We start from the raw sequence: 21,528 nt of genomic DNA, 5'->3' as shown, positions 1-21,528 counted from the left end.
TTTAAATCAGAAATCACTTTAACTTATCTGTTGAAATGAGTAGTACAGAAACTAAAAATATTTCTGGTGCTTGTCTGAAAAAATTATATTTTAAAATAATCTGTATTTTGTTTGTATAATGTCCATAATCTATTTCATTCTCTCCTAGATATAATACTTTGAATTCTACATTGTTCTATATTATATAGGTTCATTAATAAATGTGTTATTTCAGATAGCATTCCATATAGGAAAAGTTTAAGATTCCTTTTTTACCTAGGTCCTTATAGTATTTTATTTCTTTGGGATAAAATGACAATGTAATCTACTTTCAAAAGTTTTGTAAAGATTATGCTATATAAAGGCCTTTCTAAGGTGAGGATTTAATACACTGATGTCAAATTAACTTTCAGTTCAATGAATTATATGTGTTGTTACATTTGTATTTTTTATTGTGAAAATACTGTACCGAGGGGTTACAATTACATGGGCAAGATAATGAGTAAATTTCTTATCAAGCATTGTAGCCTCCTCCTTTGTTTCCCCTTCCCATCCCTTCCCATCCTCCCCCTGCCCCCCCACTCAATCCTCCCCACTACCCCCCCGCACTAAAGTTGTAAAGTTCATTTTTGACATAACAACTTGTATTTTTGTAATCAATTTTTTAATAACTGTTTTTCATTTCTTGCTTCTGAAGAATGAAAAATATTGAATTCTTCACAAATTTTCTTTTTTTTTTTTTTTAAATTTTATTTTATTTTATTTGAGAACATACTGTACAGAGGGGTTACAATTACATGGGCAGGATAATGCATACATTTCTTACCAAGCATTGCATCCTCCTCCTTTGTTTACCCTTCACCTCCCTTCCCAGCCTCCCCCCTCCCTCCCACCCAATCATACCCCCCCCCCCCCCCACCGACATTGTAAAGCTGGTTTTGACATGACATTTTGTACTTCTCATTGTTGCAACAGGTCCACCTGAATCCTTAAACGACTTGTTTGTCCCCGTCTCCTCCACATGTTATACTGACATCAAATATAGTGAAAGCAGGGGTTACACTGTGGGGGAGGGACACACAAAGCAACAAAGAAATAATCTTATAAATGCATTAGAAACACATGCATGAAAGAAACAAAAACATTAAAATACATATTTGAGGTTTTGTTTTCCTAACATCACATTATCTGACTTTTTCCGCTTGACTCATACCTATACTAGATATTGCAAATAAGGGAAACCATGGGACCTATGTTTCTTTGGGCCTGGCTTACTTCACTTAATATAATTTTTTCCAAGCCTTTCCATTTCCTAACAAATGGGGCAATGTCATTCTTTCTGATGGAGGCATAGAATTCCATTGTGTATATATACCACATCTTCTTGATCCATTCATCTATTGAGGGGCATCTGGGTTGGTTCCATGTCTTAGCTATGGTAAATAATGCTGCAATAAACATAGTTGTGCTGGTAGCTTTAGTGTGGCCTTGTTTGTGATCATTTGGGTAAATGCCCAAAAGTGGGATTGCTGGGTCGTTGGGGAGCTCTATGTGGAGTCTTTTGAGGAACCTCCATACTGCTTTCCAAAGTGGTTGAACAAGTTTACATTCCCACCAACAATGAAGTAAGGTTCCTTTCTGTCCACATCCCTCACTCCCAAATTACTCAAGCTGATTCAAAACTTTGGCAAAGTAGCAGGTTATAAAATTAACCCCCAAAAATCAATGGCTTTTCTGTATGCCAACAATGAGAAAAGTGTGGCTGAAATTAGGAAAGCAACTCCATTTGTAATAGCCTCACAAAAAATAAAATACCTAGGAATTAACTTAACTAAAGAAGTGAAGGACCTCTATGATGAAAACTTTAAAATCTTGAAAAAGGAAATCAACACAGAACTTAAAAAATGGCAAAACCTCCCATGCTCCTGGATTGGAAAGATTAACATCGTGAAAATGGCAATACTGCCCAAGGCTATCTACAAATTCAACGCAATACCTATCAAAATTCCACCCTCATTCTTCAAGGAAATAGAAGAGGCAATCCAAAAATTCATATGGAACAATAAAAGACCCCGAATAGCAAAAACGCTCCTCAACGGAAAGAATACTGCTGGAGGAATATCAATACCAAATTTCAAACTCTACTATAAAGCCATAGTAATCAAAACAGCTTGGTATTGGCATAAGAACAGACCTCAGGACCAATGGAATAGAATTGAAAACCCAGAAATGAACCTACAGACCTATAGCCATCTAATCTTCGATAAGGGAGCTAAAACAATAGAATGGAAGACAGACAGCCTCTTCAGTAAATGGTGCTGGCAAAACTGGTTAACTACATGTAGAAAACTAAAGCTAGATCCTTATATATCACCCTGCACCAGAATCAACTCCAAATGGATCAAAGACCTTGAACTCAAAGCAGACACTCTGAAAACATTACAGGATGGAATAGGAGAAACCCTGGGTCTCCTTGGCTCAGGCCGAAATTTTCTGAATAGAGACCCGGAAACACAACAAATCAAAGAAAGGCTGGACAAATGGGATTGTATAAGGTTGCAGAGCTTCTGCAGGGCAAATGACATAGCTAGCAAGATCAATAGAAAGCCCACGGACTGGGAGAAGATCTTTACTAGCCATACAACGGACAAGGGTCTCATATCTAAAATATACTTGGAACTCAAAAAATTAAACCCCCCAACAACAAATCCTCAAAGAAACAACTGCCCAATAAGTAAGTGGGCGAAAGACTTAAAGAGAAGCTTCTCTGAAGAAGAAAGAAGGATGGCCAATAGACACATGAAGAAATGTTCAACATCCCTAGCCATAAAAGAAATGCAAATCAAAACAACATTGAGATATCACCTCACTCCAGTTAGAACAGCAAAAATCAAGAACTCTAACAACAACAGATCTTCACAAATTTTCATATCATCCTTTTGCAAATGCCATGATAATCTCTATATTGTTGTAATTTGGGTAAACGTGCTGCTGAAGCATGTAGTATCCTGTAAATTTAAGTAGTTAATGATGCAATCTTTATACAGGCATATATCCTTGGTTGACTGTTTGTAACCAGGAAACCTTATTGTTCCTAAAAATGCTATTGATCTTAATTCTCTAAAATTCTGTGTATATTGGAAAAAACATATTGTTTGGTCGATTGCTCACATTTGCAATTTTTTGTCAATGACTATTTCAAGTTTTTTTCATTTTAAATTCGATCATACTTTGAAGCCTTTATAGCTAGGTCCAAAGGTGATAGCTTTTCAAGTACTTATTTATCAACTGAGTTAGCTTTGTGGAGCTAATGGATTCAAAGCAAGCCTTGCTTAAGAGCTACTTCTAAACTTCTGGGCTTAAAATTTCCTAAATGAGGTCGTACTGGCACAAATGTCTACCTGACCATTTACTCTTCTTTCATATAGCAACAGACCAACCAGAATATCTTACCCTGACAGCATAGATTGTCTTACTGGAACAAAACTAATCTTAGTTAAAAAGGATCATGGAGAGATGAACAATTAAGACAGAATCATTTAGACTAGAAGGTATTTTATCAAAATATAATTGTTTCTTATACCTAATATTTCAAAAGTAGCTAAAGCCAAGAAGATGAAAAAGTTTTCACATGCATGATTACCTAATGTCCTGGCCAGTCTACCATCCAACCAGGCAGGAATTTACACTACTGCCTTTCTTTCACCAAGTATTTTCATAGTTACAAGAGAAGTCTATATGTTTCTCCTTGATATTAGGCCTTAAATTGGTGATGTTTATCACAGTGTTTCCTCTTGCCTCTAGGATGTAAATCTACAAATGGTAAAGCTTTAGGTCCAACTCTGCCAAACACTGAGGTAGAAATAATGAAGCAATACTTTAAAACACAGTTGCTTTTGATGCCCTAACCACAACAGTACATTGCAAAACATGTGCCTTTTTCTTACATTATATATAGTTATATATTTTATCTTTATACGTGTTAATATTTTATTTCACACAGTGAAACTTACTAGAATTAATTGATAATTTGACATATAAATAGATTGGAATATAAATAATAAGGTTTAGAATGTACATTAGAATATAAAAAGCATCAATTCAATGTCTTCGGTATAAACTTTTGATACCTTCTAAGTGTTCTTGGTCTTCTGAATTCACATTGTAAAAAAAAATTATTGTTTTCCTCTAATCTATAAGGGACTTTACCCTGCTGCTCTGTTTATTGTTTTAATTCACTGATGCCAAAATATTTTTCTCCAATTTCGGAAGCCTTCCTACTGATTATACCCAATTTTTCTGATATGATATCTAAAAGGTATTACTCTTCTGCAGGACCCATGGGTCCTAGGATCCCAGGTCCCAGTTATCTGCTTCATCAGATAACAAGGGCAAGATATCTCACCTAGACTCATGAAACATGTCAACAGAAAGTAATTGAAAATCCATCTCAATTCCTTACGACACCAGAATTAGCAGTATGCAATTGTGAAATGCAATGCAACTTAAAATGCAAGATGAGATCACAAAATCTAACAGAAAGTACAGCAATTCAAACTTTCAAAAAAATGACCAGACCATATGTGTGACCAAGATCACAAATGTCACAAAATTATTTTTAATACCCCTCTTCTAATGATTACTGAAAGATTTAGTCCAGCATAAGTAGGCCAAAAAAATAGTTCCTGAACGATAGATCCATAATTGGTCTACCAAGGCTAGGAAAACTTGACTTCAGGTCAAATATAATTCACAAAAACATTAATTGAGAAGATCGTTAATGCTTCAAAATACTGGTACTTCAGTAAAACTTGGTTCTGTTGTATAAAAATGTTATCATTCACAAACAAATGACAACCTACATTTAATCTCCTGAAAACAGATTCCTTTTCAAATAATATTTTAAAAATCACATTCACCAAAATAACATTTGACAAGTAGACGATAGTGACATTACAAATTTTTCAAGTTTAGGGTGCAAGTTACAATAGAGTTGATTAATTTCTCCAGCACTAACGCCAAGCAGTTTCAACCATTCATTAAAGTGCAGAAATAGTACCACCCACCATTTGTGTTGTTCAGTAGGTGCCTTCCAGAAATGTGTCAAATAGAACAACCTTCCATAATCCAAACCCAAACACTAGCTAATATAGTAAGTTTTATCACTTAATAAGGTACATTTTAAAAAGTCACAAATAGATGCTTTATCATATGTTGTTTTATGTTTTCCCTATCTGTCTAACATAGTAAGAAATATGACTTAAAGTCATGAATATGGGTACTCATCAGAGATGTGACAAACATAAAATCTGTCTTCTATTTCTATCATATTCCTCTATAGTAGTAAATCATGGTTTTCTTCTTTTTCCAAAACTTATAGGTAGTAGAAAATATTATCCCATGTAAAATAAAATAATCACAAACCTTTTAACAAAGCCATTTATAAAATTTTGTAGTTAGGAATATATTCTAAGCCATATTTAAACTTTCTTGTTGAATAAAGATTAATCTTCCAAATGGATGAGAATAAAATCATGTCTAGGTCCTTCACGTCTCCAGTCTTGCAAATTGTTATTGCAGATGAATAAATTATGGAAATATAAGCTGACATCAGTTCAAGTATATTCAGGATTGAAACTCCATGGAATGTATTTAAACCTTTCAAAATATTAACAGACAGTTTACCAGAATGACTATCAGGAAGTAGAAACCAGAGAGGAATAATAGTAAAGACATAGAATGAATGACAAATGGAACAAGGGACAAGTACAGCTAGAATACTCAATGTACACATGTGATAAAGGACGTGGTAAATCTGAAATAAATCTTGGAGAAGGGTTTGGTTGAGAATGACAGAAGGAGTCACTCTGATCCAGGAGAATTGGACAATTAGATGGACATATTTATTGTAATACACTTGCAAAACTTTTTGAAAATTAGTTAAAAAACACAACAAAAAACAAAAAAACACAAAAATCACAACCAAACAGCAATCTCTAGAAAGGATGAATGTGACCACTCAAAATTTTAAATAGTTAATGAAAGGTAGTCTTGGGAAAGCAAACAAAGCTGTACAAAGAGGGCAGTTTTGGGTAGCAGAGAATTTTGAACAGATTTAAATAGATTGTCTAAGGATATAAATCACCTATATCTGCTGCAAATATTTTCTTCTGTGAGTTCTCTTTGTCTGCAATGGATAATCCAGTCCTCAGCCACACTTTATAGCTTGTGAAGATAGAATGGGAGAAACAATATCAAGAACCCATTACTCCACTGGAGACAGAAAAGTCCTCTATGTTTTCTTTCATCTCTCTTAAATACTCTTTCGTCAAACTTTTAAGGCAAGTGATTTCTTTTGATTTTTCTTTTTCTTTTTTAATTTAATTTAATTTTATTTTATTTGTTGACATACTGTACAGAGGGGTTACAATTACATGGGTAGGATAATGCATACATTTCTTACCAAGCATTGCAGCCTCCTCCTTTGTTTACCCTTCACATCCCTTCCCAGCCTCCCCCCTCACCTCCAATCCCAATCCTTCTCCTTCCTCCCCGTTCCCCCCGCCCCGCACCGACATTGTAAAGCTCGTTTTGGACATGACAACTTGTACTTCTCATTGTTGCAACAGGTCCACTTGTTTCCTTAAACAACTGGTTTTTCCCCATGTCCTCCACAAGTTATACTGACATCAAATATAGAGAAAGCAGGGGTTATACTGTGGGGGAGGGATATACAAAGCAACAAAGAGATAATCTTATAAATACCTTAGAAACATATGCATGAAAGAAAAAAACATTAAAATACATATCTAAGGGTTCATTTTCCTGACATCACATTATCTGACCTTTTCCGCTTGACTCATACATATACTAGATATTGCAAATAAGGGAAACCATGGGACCTATGTTTCTCTGGGCCTGGCTTACTTCACTTAATATAATTTTTTCCAAGTTTTTCCATTTCCTAACAAATGGGGCAATGTCATTCTTTCTGATGGAGGCATAGAATTCCATTGTGTATATATACCACATTTTCTTGATCCATTCATCTACTGAGGGGCATCTGGGTTGGTTCCATATCTTAGCTATGGTAAATAATGCTGCAATAAACATAGTTGTGCTGGTAGCTTTAGTGTGGTCTTGTTTGTAAACATTTGGGTAAATGCCCAAAAGTGGGATTGCTGGGTCATAGGGGAGTTCTATGTGAAGTCTTTTGAGGAACCTCCATACTGCTTTCCAAAGTGGTTGAACAAGTTTACATTCCCACCAACAATGAAGTAAGGTTCCTTTCTGTCCACATCCCCTCCAGCATCTTTTGTTGTTAGAGTTCTTGATGTTTGCCGTTCTAACTGGAATGAGGTGTTATCTCAATGTTGTTTTGATTTGCATTTCTTTTATGGCTAGGGATGTTGAACCTTTCTTCATGTGTCTATTGGCCATCCTTCTTTCTTCTTCAGAGAAGTTTCTCTTTAAGCCTTTCGCCTACTTATTTATTGGGCCATTGTTTCTTTGAGGATTTGTTTTTGGGGGATATAATTTTTTGAGTTCCAAGTATATTTTAGATATGAGACCGTTGTCCGTTGTATGGCTATTAAAGATCTTTTCCCAATCCGTAGGCTTTCTATTGATCTTGCTAGCTATATCATTTGCCCTGCAGAAGCTCTGCAACCTTATGCAATCCCATTTGTCCAACCTTTCTTTGAATTGTTGTGTTTCCTGGTCTCTATTCAGAAAATTTCGGCCTGAGCGAAGGAGACATAGGGTTTCTCCTATTCCATCCTGTAATATTTTCAGTGTCTGCTTTGAGTTCAAGGTCTTTGATCCATTTGGAGTTGATTCTGGTGCAGGGTGATATGTAAGGATCTAGCTTTAGTTTTCTACATGTAGTTAACCAATTTTGCCAGCACCATTTACTGAAGAGGCTGTCTTTCTTCCATTCTATTGTTTTAGCTCACTTATCGAAGATTAGATGGCTATAGGTCTGTAGGTTCATTTCTGGGTTTTCAATTCTATTCCATTGGTCCTGAGGTCTGTTCTTATGCTAATACCAAGCTGTTTTGATTACTATGGCTTTATAGTAGAGTTTGAAATTTGGTATTGATATTCCTCCAGCAGTGTTCTTTCCTTTGAGGAGCGTTTTTGCTATTCGGGGTCTTTTATTGTTCCATATGAATTTTTGGATTGCCTCTTCTATTTCCTTGAAGAATGAGTTTGGAATTTTGATAGGTATCGCATTGAAGTTGTGGATAGCCTTGGGAAGTATTGCCATTTTCATGATGTTAATCTTTCCAATCCAGGAGCATGGGAGGTTTTGCCATTTTTTAAGTTCTGTGTTGATTTCCTTTTTCAAGATTCTAAAATTTTCATCATAGACGTCCTTGACTTCTTTAGTTAAGTTAATTCCTAGGTATTTTATTTTTTGTGGGGCTATTACAAATGGAGTTGCTTTCCTAATTTCAGCCCCACTTTTCTCATTGTTGGCATAGAGAAAAGCCATTGATTTTTGGGGGTTAATTTTATAACCTGCTACTTTGCCAAAGTTTTGAATCAGCTTGAGTAATTTGGGAGTGGAGTCTATGGGATTCTTTAAATACAAGATCATGTCATCTGCAAAGAGGGAGAGTTTTATTTCTTTTTCCCTATTTGGATCCCCTTTATGTCTGCATCTTGTCTTATTGCTGCAGCTAGACATTCTAATATTAGATTGAAGAGAAGTGGAGAGAGTGGGCATCCTTGTCTTGTTCCTGAGTTAAGAGGAAATGGCTTTAGTTTTTCACCATTGAGTATAATGCTGGCTGTAGGTTTGTCATATAAAGCCTTTATTGTATTGAGCAATGTAGGTCAAGTGATTTTGAATTATATCTTTCATTCTTTGTTCTGGCAAAGTAATTAACCAAACTAATTTACTAAATATTATTTGCCATTTTTTCTACCATGCTGTTTACTTGTCTAAAAGAGCCCATTAAACTTCACCTTTGCATTTGGTTGCCACAAAATCCCAACGTCTATGTTAATGAGGACAAATTCTAATGTAAAACTTTGTCTCCAAACAACCGGTCCAAGAAGCTGTGATCACAAATATTTAGCTATACTTTTTTTTTTTTACATTGAAAGTCTTCTTGTGTCTAAAGTGCCACAAAAATAAGTACTCCATCTACTTTTTGGTTCAATCACTTCTAACCTCAAAGATATATTTTGCTAAGAAGATGCTTAGAGGAAACCAAAGTATACTCCACTTTTATGTTCTCTCTTAGGTCTCTCCTTACATACCATATCAGGATCAGTGAAGTTATTCTTTGCAAAATTATTTCAATAGATTATTTTTCTCTTGGTCTTGCATTTGCTCAGCAAGATGTATGGAAAATAATAGAGTTAAATGATCCATACCTTGGGTGACAGTGTCTGTTACAAAGGACAATGCTTCTATGTCCTAAATCTATGTCCTCCTCTTAGCTCTTGCCTAATTTCCAATTAAGCACAGCTTCTTGGCCTCAAGTCCAGTGAAGCTGAAAGACTAAAAGATCTCCTCCTCACCCTGCCCCGCTATATCTTCATGGTTTCTCTTTTAAAACTCTTTGAAGTTGCCTCATTTGAACACAGAATTTATTTTCCTGTCTTCATTCAGTCTATTCTGCATTGTAGTGAGCCATATAGGCTCTGTAAAATCACTTTAAGTAGCAAAAATATTAAGATAATCTATATCAAAATTTCTGGCCTCCCTCCACTGCTGAAGTCAATATGCTTAGATAGGGCTTGTAAGAACATTGTTTGCTTACCCTTTCAATTTTCTCAATTCTTTTCTGATCCCAAACTTTTTGGCTTATGTAATGAGAAGTCTTCACTACCTCATGTTGATAAGGATATTATTTTTGTGAGCTGCTTATAAATGTGTAATCATTGGAGTATCCAATCAGATTTTTTTTCTGTGTTTCAGTGCTTCACGTGCAAAGACATTGGGGAAAGTGTTACAAACAGAAAAGTGTGAACCCAATACCTTCTTTCATTTTGGAGGGCACTTTCTGCCTAAATATTTTGACTCAAATTATCTTTTTCAAAGAATAATTTTGGTAATTAAAGTTCAATTCACAAATTTTGATGTCTAAGTTTTTTTTAAGAACTTTGAATTTCACACAGTGAGAGTATATTTCCTGGGTAAGGACAATTCTCAAGGGAACCTACAGGATTTACAGTAAGGTTTCTGAAGTTTGTTTAGTGTGAAAATGAGCTATTTTTACCCACTTTTCTCCCTCTCAACTAAGTCTCCATAGTTTCTTTGGATGAAAGCCTATTTTCCCAGGCAATTTTCTTAATAGGCTAAGTTGTTAAAAAGTTTGAACAATTAAAATATGCCTGTCATAATTTTTAAACTCTTTTGAAATTCCTTTATCAAAATCACGTTTTCCCCAATCCTAATTCAACCTTTAATATCAAAAACTGTAACATGTTGTTCACATGATATAGTGTCCATGCAACTATTATTTTCCAGTGGTTTTATGTGTATATATGAACATATAAGCTGATGCTGAGCAAAATGAACTCCAAGATATGAATACAGAGATTTTTTTGCAGTTGTTTTTAATGTACTATATGATTTCTATTTTCTTTGGGGTTTTCCCCCTATGGTTTGTCCCCGGCTCTATTTGATTTTGTTAGCCTGTGTATTGTGTATACATTTACCTTAATTAGGGAAGGGAACAGGAACAACAAAATGGCGACACAAAGGACAAAGAGCAAGACAATGCAATAGCATTACTCACAAGACAATATGTTGGAAATGTACATTACAACTTGTGAGGAGTACTGAGGTGAAAGAAAACTGTGAGAAAAATGAAAGGGGGTAACAAGTTTGAAAAGTTATGTATTCACTACCTCACAATTACTGTAACCCCATTGTACATCAATTTGACAATAAAATTAAATTAAAAAATAAGCTGCATAAAATATAATTTCACTGTATTGTATAGTAAATATTATTCTGTATTTTATGTAGCAACTTTTTAAAAATCAATACTATTTGGCATCTAATTTGAATCAATTACTCCTTTTTTATCAGAGAGTCATCAACTTGAATGTTATCCAACTAGACAATATTTTCACAATAAACTTGCCAATATTTTGAAAAAAGAATAAATTTAGTACTTTCTCATACTAAAACCGAAAACAGTTTAATTCTATGGAAACCCATAACTTTTAAAAGTAAATAAGTTGTTATGAGGACAGAATATATGTGTCCCTCAAAACTCCTATGACTAATAAGTACTCATTTTCAAATTCTGAACATTCCATATCTGAGAGATTCAAAACAGTACCTGTTTGCATGTTATGTAATTTTGCAATAGATGCAGTTTCCAATGGAGTGTTACAAATTGAGAAGTCAACAGAAAAATAGCCACATTCTGGTAGAGGAAAAAATTATGAAGCATCTGTAATTAATTCTTCAAGAGTAAGCACATTTTATCAGAGTAAGCTATTATTTCTATGACCATCAATCCCAGGATTTATGCCATAAAGTCATCCTAGTCCAATAGTTTCCACCTTATAATGTGCACCTTAAAATTCCCTTAATTCACATCATGAATAGCTTATCTCTATTGTGAAAAATACTACACCTCTGATAATGTGATGCTCTCCTTGTTCTGGAAAGAATACTACAATAAACTGGGTTGCATCATTTTTCCCCTAGTGAGATTCTTGAGATGAGATCACTTGCAAATGTTATTCATTTTTATACTTTTTTAAACTATCACAGATATTCAGGATGCTAAGGTCAGAAGATTATGGTTGAAATCTCCAATAAACTCAGAAAAAGTCAGACACAAGTGGCACTGAGATTGAAGTGGTAGTGCACAATCCTTGAGTATAAACAGGCTCAGAGACAGTTTCCAGGCCCAGATCTCAAGCCCTAGGACAAACAATAAAACAAAAACAAATCCCAAATGTAGCATTTTTCTCATTGTATACAGAGGCACGTAATTAAGGAACTTGCTTCCTGTGTTACATATAGGTAGAAGAAAGAAGATGTCACACAATTATTCTCTTCAGACAATGTCATACAAAACCCTCAAAAATTGCAATTTTTTCTATATTTATAAATTAATATTGATTTGTTGGCAACTCTGTCTAGATTATTTACATTATCATCTTATACATGAACTGTTGGAATTATCTATTAACTAAGATCTAATTATAACTCGTTTGAATGCATATTCTAGGCAAATAGAATGCCAGAAACATTTGTGAATTTGTCAATTAAACCCTCTACTTAAAAAGAATTTTGTAGTATCCTATAAAATATTAAATTACAAAAAAAACCTAAAATATTTATGTTAACTCTAAATTCTAATTTAGAAATATCTTCAAAATCCTGCATTTGATGAACTTTGCTATTTCTCTAGACTTAAGATTTTGTAATCCTTCCTCATTTCTTTAGAATCCAACAGAATGATGCTTACTTACTTTTTCAAATTTTGGGTGGTAATCATGAGCCATTTTGAATCTGGGAATATTCTATAATGAAGAGAGCATTTAAAACACAACTGAAGATTATACACGAGTTACATTTCAATAGGAAAGTTGACTTTTCAAAACATAATGACAAAATTAGTCCAAACTTGCAACTGTGTATTCGTTTCTTGTTGTTTGGTATGTTTTATTAGACAAAATTATACTACCTGTTCCAGGGAAGGTATCGCTATTTAATTCTACTCTCTAATCTCCTGCCTTAGTCTGAGTGCTAGAATTCCAGGCTTGTATCACATTGCCTTGCCATGGTTTGTTGGTTTATTTAATCTAGACATAGACTAGCAAATTTGAACTTCTCCAATGATATTATCCAGTAGACTGATTTCTCAGAGTGTTTATGTACTATTTTCAAAGATCTTCTAAATTTGACACAGGATATGATCATTTTCAGATGCACCTGCTGGTATCTCTGATTCATTCGATCCTTTTAATAATAATTACTTGACTCTCTTACTATCTCTCGTCCCTACCTATGTAATAGTCTCAAACTTTTTTGAAGAAAGTTCACTTTAGGACTTTCTAATATTAAAATTTATCTCTTAATTCTTACTCAGGACATATTTCTATTGCTTTTTTAAAACTTTTCTGAATATTGTAAGAGTTGTTTCATTTATGTATTTGTGTGTGCACATATAAGTGCCTCTGTGTGTATGTGTGTGTTTGTGTGTATGTATGCAAAAGCCTCAAGCTCTTATTCATCGATCTTGCTCATGACTGGTATTCTATCACCTGAGACATTCTTCCAATCCAGGTTTTGGCTGGTAGTGTGGCAAAGAGTGTTCGGCCCAGGCTGCATGCAAACTGAACTTCCCAGACTCCTTTATATTTTTAGGTTTTATTTCTCCAGAAGTATCAACTTTTAAACTACAAACATTTTTGTGAGTGAAAAGCCTAAGCTGTAGTCCAGATTTTTAACTCAAAATTTCATAGAAAGATGAGCATACACATTGCATATGCTGAGTGTACACTGTTAGAAATGTGATCTTAAGCAAGGTGGTGGAGAGATCTGAGGATTGGGGTTCAAAGCCAGCCCAGGTAGGAAAGTCCAAGAGACTCTTTTCTCCAATTAACTACAAGAAAACTGGAAGTGGCACTGTGGCTCAAGTGGTAGAACAGTAGCCTTGAGATGAATAGCAGAGAGACAGCGCCCAGGCCCAGAGTTCAAGTGCCAAGACCACCACCACCAACAAAATGCAAGTAAAGAAAAATAAATGCGATCTTAGCCACTAGTTCATTACTATTATAATCCCTGCTCTCTCAAGATGGACTTTTTTTCCAGTTAAATCCATGCCCTTATAGTTGACTTGAATTGGAACCAGAATTATTCTTCCATTCTACTTTTTAAAAAATTGTGTGATTAGCAAGCGTGATTTAGAAAGGGAAAGGCCTCATACTTCATGTTCCACTTAGTAACACTCCCATAAATCTACATACTAGACTTGGCTTTATTGTTTCGATGTTGTCTTATTTGTAGTCTTCTATAATGTATTGAACCCTTATACTTAAACACAGTACTTCTCTTTCTCCTATTATTGCAAATGTTTCTCTTACTGTTAACTCATGTGCACTAGGGAAATAATGTACAGCACATATACTCAAAAAAAATGATCTGAGGACTTTCTTCCCATTTAAAATTTGGCTTAATTTGCAGAGCAATTATGAAGTTTGAACTAAATGTACTCATGGATAATGTATTTATAAGCAATATAAATTTTATATTTTCTCTTTACTAAGTTGTCTCTGAAACACCTGTTACCTCATGCCCAAAAGTGTCCTTGTGTTAGTTCAATGAAGCCCGAAAACATTCCTTAGACCTCAAGAAGCACCAATGATTGTTACTGGACTTTGTGGAAACTGAGCCCAGGAGAGGAATTGAACATAGAGGAATGATAGAGTTCAAATTAACTTCTGCATTCCTTTTTACTGTACAAGAAAAGAATCCCAAGGCTTGAAGGAAACTCTGTCCCTTGCTTTTTCCAGTGTGTTTTTTATTCATATAAACTTGTCTGTAAACTTCTAGTTGAGAGTATTACAAAAGATAATAATGTGCCATGTGAAGACCAGCATAGAATAAAAGGAATTAACATTGTTGTTTTTTTAGTTAGTTTGTATTTGTTTTTGCCAATTGTGTGGCCTTAACTCTGGGCCTAGGCACTCTCCCTCAGGTCTTCAGCTCAAGGATAGTGCTCTACCACTTGAACCACAGCGCCATTTCTGACTTTTTCTGTTTATGTGGTACTGAGAAATCAGGGCTTTATGCATGCAAGGCAAGTACTCTACCACTGAACCACATTCCCAGCCCCTAATAACATTGTTTTAAAATTGTTCTGCTGCAAAGAATCAAAGACATGGAGGTTTAAAAGTGTCTTATGGATGGATATTTCACCCCTGAGATGATTCTCTTTTTGCAGGAGTCAGTTATCAATTCCTTTAGTCTGGTCTTAAGTTCTCCATAGCAATAAGAATTCCAAAAAAGCAGGATCCTGTGAGTATGATCCACACAAGCAGCCTCTTCTCAGACCAGTTTCCCTTTAAGGAGAGTCCCAAAGAAATATCCGGGGTTGTTTTTGTTTGCTTGTTTGTTTAGTTTGTCCTAGTTCTGGGGCTTGAACCCAGAGGCTGGACTCTGTCCCTGAACAGTTGTCTTTCTTGCCCACCTATCCTACAAGATAGTACTCTACTGCTTGAGCCAAAACTCCACTTCAGGCTTTTTTAGTGTTTATTTATAGATAAGAGTTTGACAGACTTTTCTGTCTGGGTTGGCTTTGAACTAAGACAGTAAGAAAGCCAAGTGAGATCAACAGTATGGACTTCTCTTTTGAAAAAAGAAATATTAGATGAAGTTTATTATAAAGCTAATATTTGACAATTTTTAAAAGAAGAGAATATGCCCAGCAAAGAAGCCATAACTTAAATAACTCAGCAAAAGTAGGTGTACTGAATCATTTTGTAATTATTTTTTATGCTTGGAAAGATTACTATTGACCTTGTCATTCCATTTGGGGAAACTGAAAGTCATATTTGCACTTTTTTTGTTGGTCATGGAGCTTTCACTCTGATCCTGGGTGCTGTCCCTCACCTCTTCATCTCAAGTTGAGCACTCTATCACTTTATCTAAGCACCACTTCTGGGTTTCCTGTGAATAATTGAAGATAAGGGTCTCATGGACTTTCCTTACAAGGCTTGCTTTGAATCAAAATCCTCTAGTCTCATCCTTCTGAGTAGCTAGGATTACAGTCTTGAGCTACCAGCACCTGGCTCATATTTGCATTTATGTGTACTTAATGACACTATGTAGACAAAGAATGGAAATTTGATGACATTGCAGCTTTTCAGAAAAATTGGGGTAGGAATAAATATGTCCTCATTTTTCCATGTGGTTATATTAATGACTCATGAGCTATGGGACTCTTACATTAGCATCCTATGCCATCTGTGTAGGTGTTATTTAGTGTTAGGCAATATTCACAGAGTAATATAGAAAGACTGAGATATTTAGAAAGCAAAGGAGATCAGGTATGAAAGAACAGCATAGAAGGAGATACATTTATCACACAGATATTAAGAAGTAGCCTAAGAGATTTAGAATGTTAAAGGCAATGAGGTATAAGCCTAGTTGATAACTAGTTCTTCAATAACCAAAAATATTTCCCTAGAACAGTTTCTGGTATACGTTAGTTACTATCATTTATTCATTCCATCTGGAGTTATTCCTTCTCTTCTATCACAACTGTTAATTAGCCTATGCTTTTTTGGTGCCATGACTGACCAAAAAGATTTCCAAATCTCACTTAGACTAGCGTTCTCTGTGATTAGCAGTGACCACTCAAAAGCCTGGAATCTTTGAATTTCCAGAATTCATCTTCACTTCACATCTAAGTACATTCCTGGCATTAACTGCAGTGATCTAATGAACAAAACATTTTTGTTCAACACAGTATCCTAATATAGGCAAAATGCATGAATTAGGGACTGTTGTCAGGTATCCATATGGAAGGAGCAATTATATATTCCAAGTATGTGTTCTGTATTTTGTATTTACTAACTGTTTTGTTTTGTTTTTGATAGTCCAGGGAGCTTAAACTCAGGGCTAGGGAATTATTCCTGAGCTTTTTTTTTTTTTTTTTTGCTCAAAGCCACCACTCTACCACTTGGGGACAGCACCACTTTCAGTGTTTTTCTGTGATGAATTGAACCCAGGGGCTCATGCATGCTAGGCAATCACCACACCATGAAGTCACATTCCCAGCCCTAAATGACTTTCTTAAGATGACATTACATTTTCATTCTATAACTATGTATCATAATTTTGGCCAGGTGGTAGAAAATGACATACAAAACAATACTAAGTCCAGTAAGGCTGGATGGACAATGAATAACCGTCATGGTCTAGCCAGGGCACAGAGGGGCTTACCTCATGGAGCTGGTTCAAAAGGCTGAGCAAGACAGCTCCTAACCCACAGCCTACCTCCAGAATGAGAGGGCCACCTTGGGTTCCAGCCACATGGGGACGCTGGGCCACTTCCTCCAGCACGCATTAAACCATTTCCTGTGTGTGAGAGAGAGAAAGTCAGAAGTACACTTAATCCGGGTGCCCATGGCTCAGAACTCTAATCCTAACTACACAGGAGGCTGAGATATGAGAATCATGGTTCACAGCCAGCCCGGACAGGAACGTCTGTGAGACTCTTATCTCCAAAGAAGCACCAAAAAACTGGAAGTGGCACTGTGGCTTAAGTAGTAGAGTGCGAGCCTTGATCTGAGGAGCTTGGGGACAGCGCCCAGGACCATAGTTCAAGACCCAGACTGATAAGAATTGGACTTCTTGACAATAATAGCACTCATTGTACTAGGGAGCATGGCAGAGAAGTCAGGCCAAGCTTCTTGTGAACTGGAGATCATGAGTATGTCACCTGGCTTCTCCTTGCCTCTGAATCACCAGCTGCAAAACTGAACACAGGGAAGGATCCCCTTCCTTATGGGGATAAGGTAAGGATGAAAGAGAGCTATGTTTTGTTTCACAATCCCTCACCTGTTCCATGATTAATAACAGGCCCCACCTGAGCCTTTTCCAGGTATCTTCCTTTCATTTGCTCACAGAATTGCCAAGAACCATATTTGATGGCCGCTCCCTCTGTGCCCTATGCCAGAGATCCCTCTGTATAAATCCCTTGTTGCCTCACAATTGTCCCAAGAGGAGACTGCGGTCCAATGTTTGAGGCCTAACACAGGGCTTAGCCTGTGGTCAAGAACTGGCTGCTGTGCAGTAAGAGTTTGAGATAATCCATCTAAACCGATGCCTGAACATGGTGCTACATGTCTACTATCCCAACTACAGAGGACCAGGCCTGGTGGATCATGCCGGTCACAGATAGGAGGCTCATGATCCAGCCCAGCCTGACCATATATTTAGTCTCTATCTTGGAAATGCCCAAGACAGAAAGGCTTGGCTCACATGGTGGAAGACCTGACTGGCAAACATAAGGCCTTGAGTTCAAACCCTAATATACCAAAAAGAATCCGAGGCCCGGTGCCAGATGCTCATGCCTATAATCCTAGCTACTCAGGAGTCTGAGATCTGAAGACCACAGATCAAGATTTAATATAGGTTTGGCGTCACCCATCAGACATCATGGTGAGAAGACCCGGAGTCTGACCTATGCTGGTGCACTCCATACTCACAGGGTGCACATCCTTACTAAGTTCTGGCTACACAATCTGTCCCCCTGGGAAACCACCCCCTGTGGGACACACCCCCAGGTCCTCCCAAGCTCCCACTGCCACCAACCAGGCCCAAGGGAGTAGACAGCTCCAGGGCACACAAATCCCTTGGTCTTGTAATTTAATGGTGATAAATCCCCTTCAAGCACCTTACCCTTCCAGGCCCCTAGACCTCAGCCACGAAGCCCCCAAAGATAGCAGGAAAAGTTACCAAAGGGTCCGACTATCTTTGCTGCAACCCACTTCTACAAACACACAAATCCAGACTGGTGACAGAAGACTCATCCATGCAGCACCTGAAATTTGCCAATTGATCACTCACCTGAGCACTGTCAGGATGTACAAGTAGAAAGATGATCTCTCTCTCTTTCCCTCTCTCTCTCTCTCCCCCTCTCTCTGTCTCTGTCTCTCTCTCTAATGCACACACACACACACACAAACACACATACACATACACACACACACACACACACACACACACACATGACTCAGAGAACTGCCTCTGTTCGTTCCTCATCTGGCACAATGTACAAGCTGGAGCATGGAGGTTCCCTTGAGAGAACCAGGGGCTCCCACCCAAGGGGAGCACCACTCAAATGAAACAGCACCACCCCGCCTCTCCCTTTCTCCAGGGCCAGATCCTGCCCCTTGGGAACAACCAGCCTTGACTCCACATTCACCAAAACCCTAGGCCAGGTTGCTGGGTGAAGGAGTCCTGAGACAGGTGTCTCCTCAGAGCCTGGGAATGGAAACTAGCAGAGGGTCATGACCTCAGAGGAGTGTCTGACCAGGGGTGAGGGGAAATGGATGGAGTCCTAGGGCTACATACATCGACATACTCCTTACTTCTAACCTACATGCTCCTGGGCTAATTGGTGGATTCTTGGGGAGGACGAGGAAATCAAATGGAACAAGAGCACCAGCACATGCTGGCAGAGCTGGTGATGATCCTGTGAGAACTGTTGACAGCTGAGGGGTGGGGGAACAGGCCGGGTGTATGTGTGAGGGGGGTTGGGGTATTCCTCCCAGATATTCACCTTCTGCTTTGACCCCCAGCGCCCTTCACCTCCGTCCTGGGCTTTTCTGGGACCCTCTTCAGGTGAAAGGATGACCAAGCACAGAAGACAAGGGCTCACACAGCAACGGGGGGGGGAGGGTCTATCTTATGCATCCAACAACCTTCAAGCCCAGAAAAAAAAGACCAGAGAAGGCAGGTGTGGAGGTGCTGCTCCCCACCTTTGACTAAAGCCACCAAGTTCCCACTAGGGAGAAAAAGGGTGCATGGCTCTGTGGCTCCCACTGCTCTAGGCCAGGGACGATGTGGCACCCTGTCTTCACCCATCATTACATCTGCCCTTTTCCTGGGACATTGGCCGCTAGGGATGGGGGTGGGATCCCCGGGTTGACACCCACCCCCTACCCTTTTGGCGCATTAGTGGCAGAGCCCTGGCTGGACTGTTGGGTGTGATGGAGGTGCAAGTCTGGGACCTGGGGGGGATCTCCAAGTACGAGTGTCGCAGTGTGCAGGCCCACTGGGCGGCCACTCACTTGTGCTGTTGGGAGGAGTTGTTGGCTGATGCTCCTGGTGGAGTGAGCAGCAATGGAGGGGGCATTGCAGACACTTAGGTCCAGAGCAGAGGACCAGGGGCCGGGACCAGGTCATGGTTGCAAGCTTACAAGAAGCTTGCCACCACCTGAGGTTTGAAATATGGTGCCTTGGAGGAAGCAAAAGAGGGGGCTGGGAAGCAGGAGGGCATATCAATTTCCTACTCCAAAGTAGCTTCAAGTCTCTTGCTCACAACTCAGCCACCACTACCTTCTTCAACTGCTGGTAGTGGTGACGACCAACTGAGGGAATCCTGGGGGTACAGGGCAGCATGGAATGTGGGCATGGCCACAATTCTTGTATTCGATTGGTCAGAAAGAAACATGAAAGAATGGGATTGTGGCCAGAATCCTGTGATGCAGGCAGCATGTGCAGAGTCAAGATGACAGCAACTCCCCAGCCACTTTCTCTGGGAACTATGTCCAATTCAGTTGGGCACAAGAGGATGACCTGCTTTAGTCAATGGCTGCACAGATTCTTGTGTATGTCTGTTTGTTGTCAGTCCCAAACCTTGAACTCAGGATCTGGGCACAGCCCATGAGCTGCTTTTGCTCAAGGCTAGCCCTCTACCACAAGAGCTACACGGCTCTACTTCTGGCTTAGTTGGCACTGAATTTGGACAGGGGTCTCAAGGACTTTTGTACTTAGGATGACTTTGATCCTCCCATCACAGCCTTGTAAGTAACAAGGAGGATTGCTGAGAGCTGCTGCTGCCTGCCTCATCATTGGTCTTGCTGATGTTCTTGGACAGACTTGTGAGTTCCCTATCCCCGGGTTTAAGTGGTGGGAGCTGGAGGCTACAGTTCGAATCCTGGTCCTGCCACCTCCAAATGGCAGGAGATCCTATGAAATCCATTCCTATCCATATGATTACCAATGGAATGTGATTAATGTCATGAATTAATGAGCAGTTGTTGAGTTATTCTATGAAAAAATTATACACAATTATATTATAGGACACTGATTGATTTTAATTAACACTTTATTAAGCATTTAAACAATCACATTCATAAAATGGAGGAATAATGAAATACCGAAGAATTGGACCTCATATACTATAAAGGTGCCTTTTTTTCTGCCAAGACTGGGATTGGAACTCATGGTCTGGGTAAGCCTGTTGCACTGTGTGGGAAGGGGAAGATTTCTTCCTTGAAGACAGGAAATTCAAGTCTGTTCCTTAGGCCTGAAATTGATCCCCACCACTAGAAACATCCTACAATTTACATATATGATTTATATTTATATACATATGTTGACTCCATATTGCATTCAGTGGAGTTTTTCATTTTATTTTTTGTTTTAATCATGTATTGACCGTTTATTTTATTGACTATTATGACACATAGAACATTGATTACATTGAATACATAGTATATAGGTCTGCATATGTATTCCACTTCATACCTGACACCAAGAAGATTCACAGTAAAGGAAAACATGTGTCAACATCAGCTTCTTACTCCACAATTCATTGTTTGGGAGTGCTGGCATCTGAACTCATGGCATACAAGGCCAAATTCATGAATGGGTGAGTTTCAACACGCCATCCTGGGGCAAATTGAGCTGACAGACAGTTCCTAGGACCTGAGATCGAGCCCCAGGGGTTGACAAAATAAGAACAGATTGACACACAGATGGAAGTATACTAATAAATATATATCTTTATAGCATGCCAGAGATGTCTGTCCATTATTCACTTA

At 38.0% G+C, this 21,528-nt stretch overlaps 1 pseudogene; it reads right to left on the bottom strand.

Moving 5' to 3' along the window:
* Positions 1–2,879: 2,879 nt before the first annotated feature.
* Positions 2,880–2,979, bottom strand: LOC122125940 (annotated as a pseudogene).
* Positions 2,980–21,528: the final 18,549 nt, after the last annotated feature.

Source organism: Dipodomys spectabilis, unplaced genomic scaffold (assembly GCF_019054845.1).
Source record: "Dipodomys spectabilis isolate Male_0828 unplaced genomic scaffold, ASM1905484v1 ptg000267l, whole genome shotgun sequence".
Taxonomy (NCBI): domain Eukaryota; kingdom Metazoa; phylum Chordata; class Mammalia; order Rodentia; family Heteromyidae; genus Dipodomys; species Dipodomys spectabilis.
The sequence above is the reverse complement of the archived record's forward strand: the minus strand, read 5'-3'. Positions and strand labels throughout refer to the sequence as shown.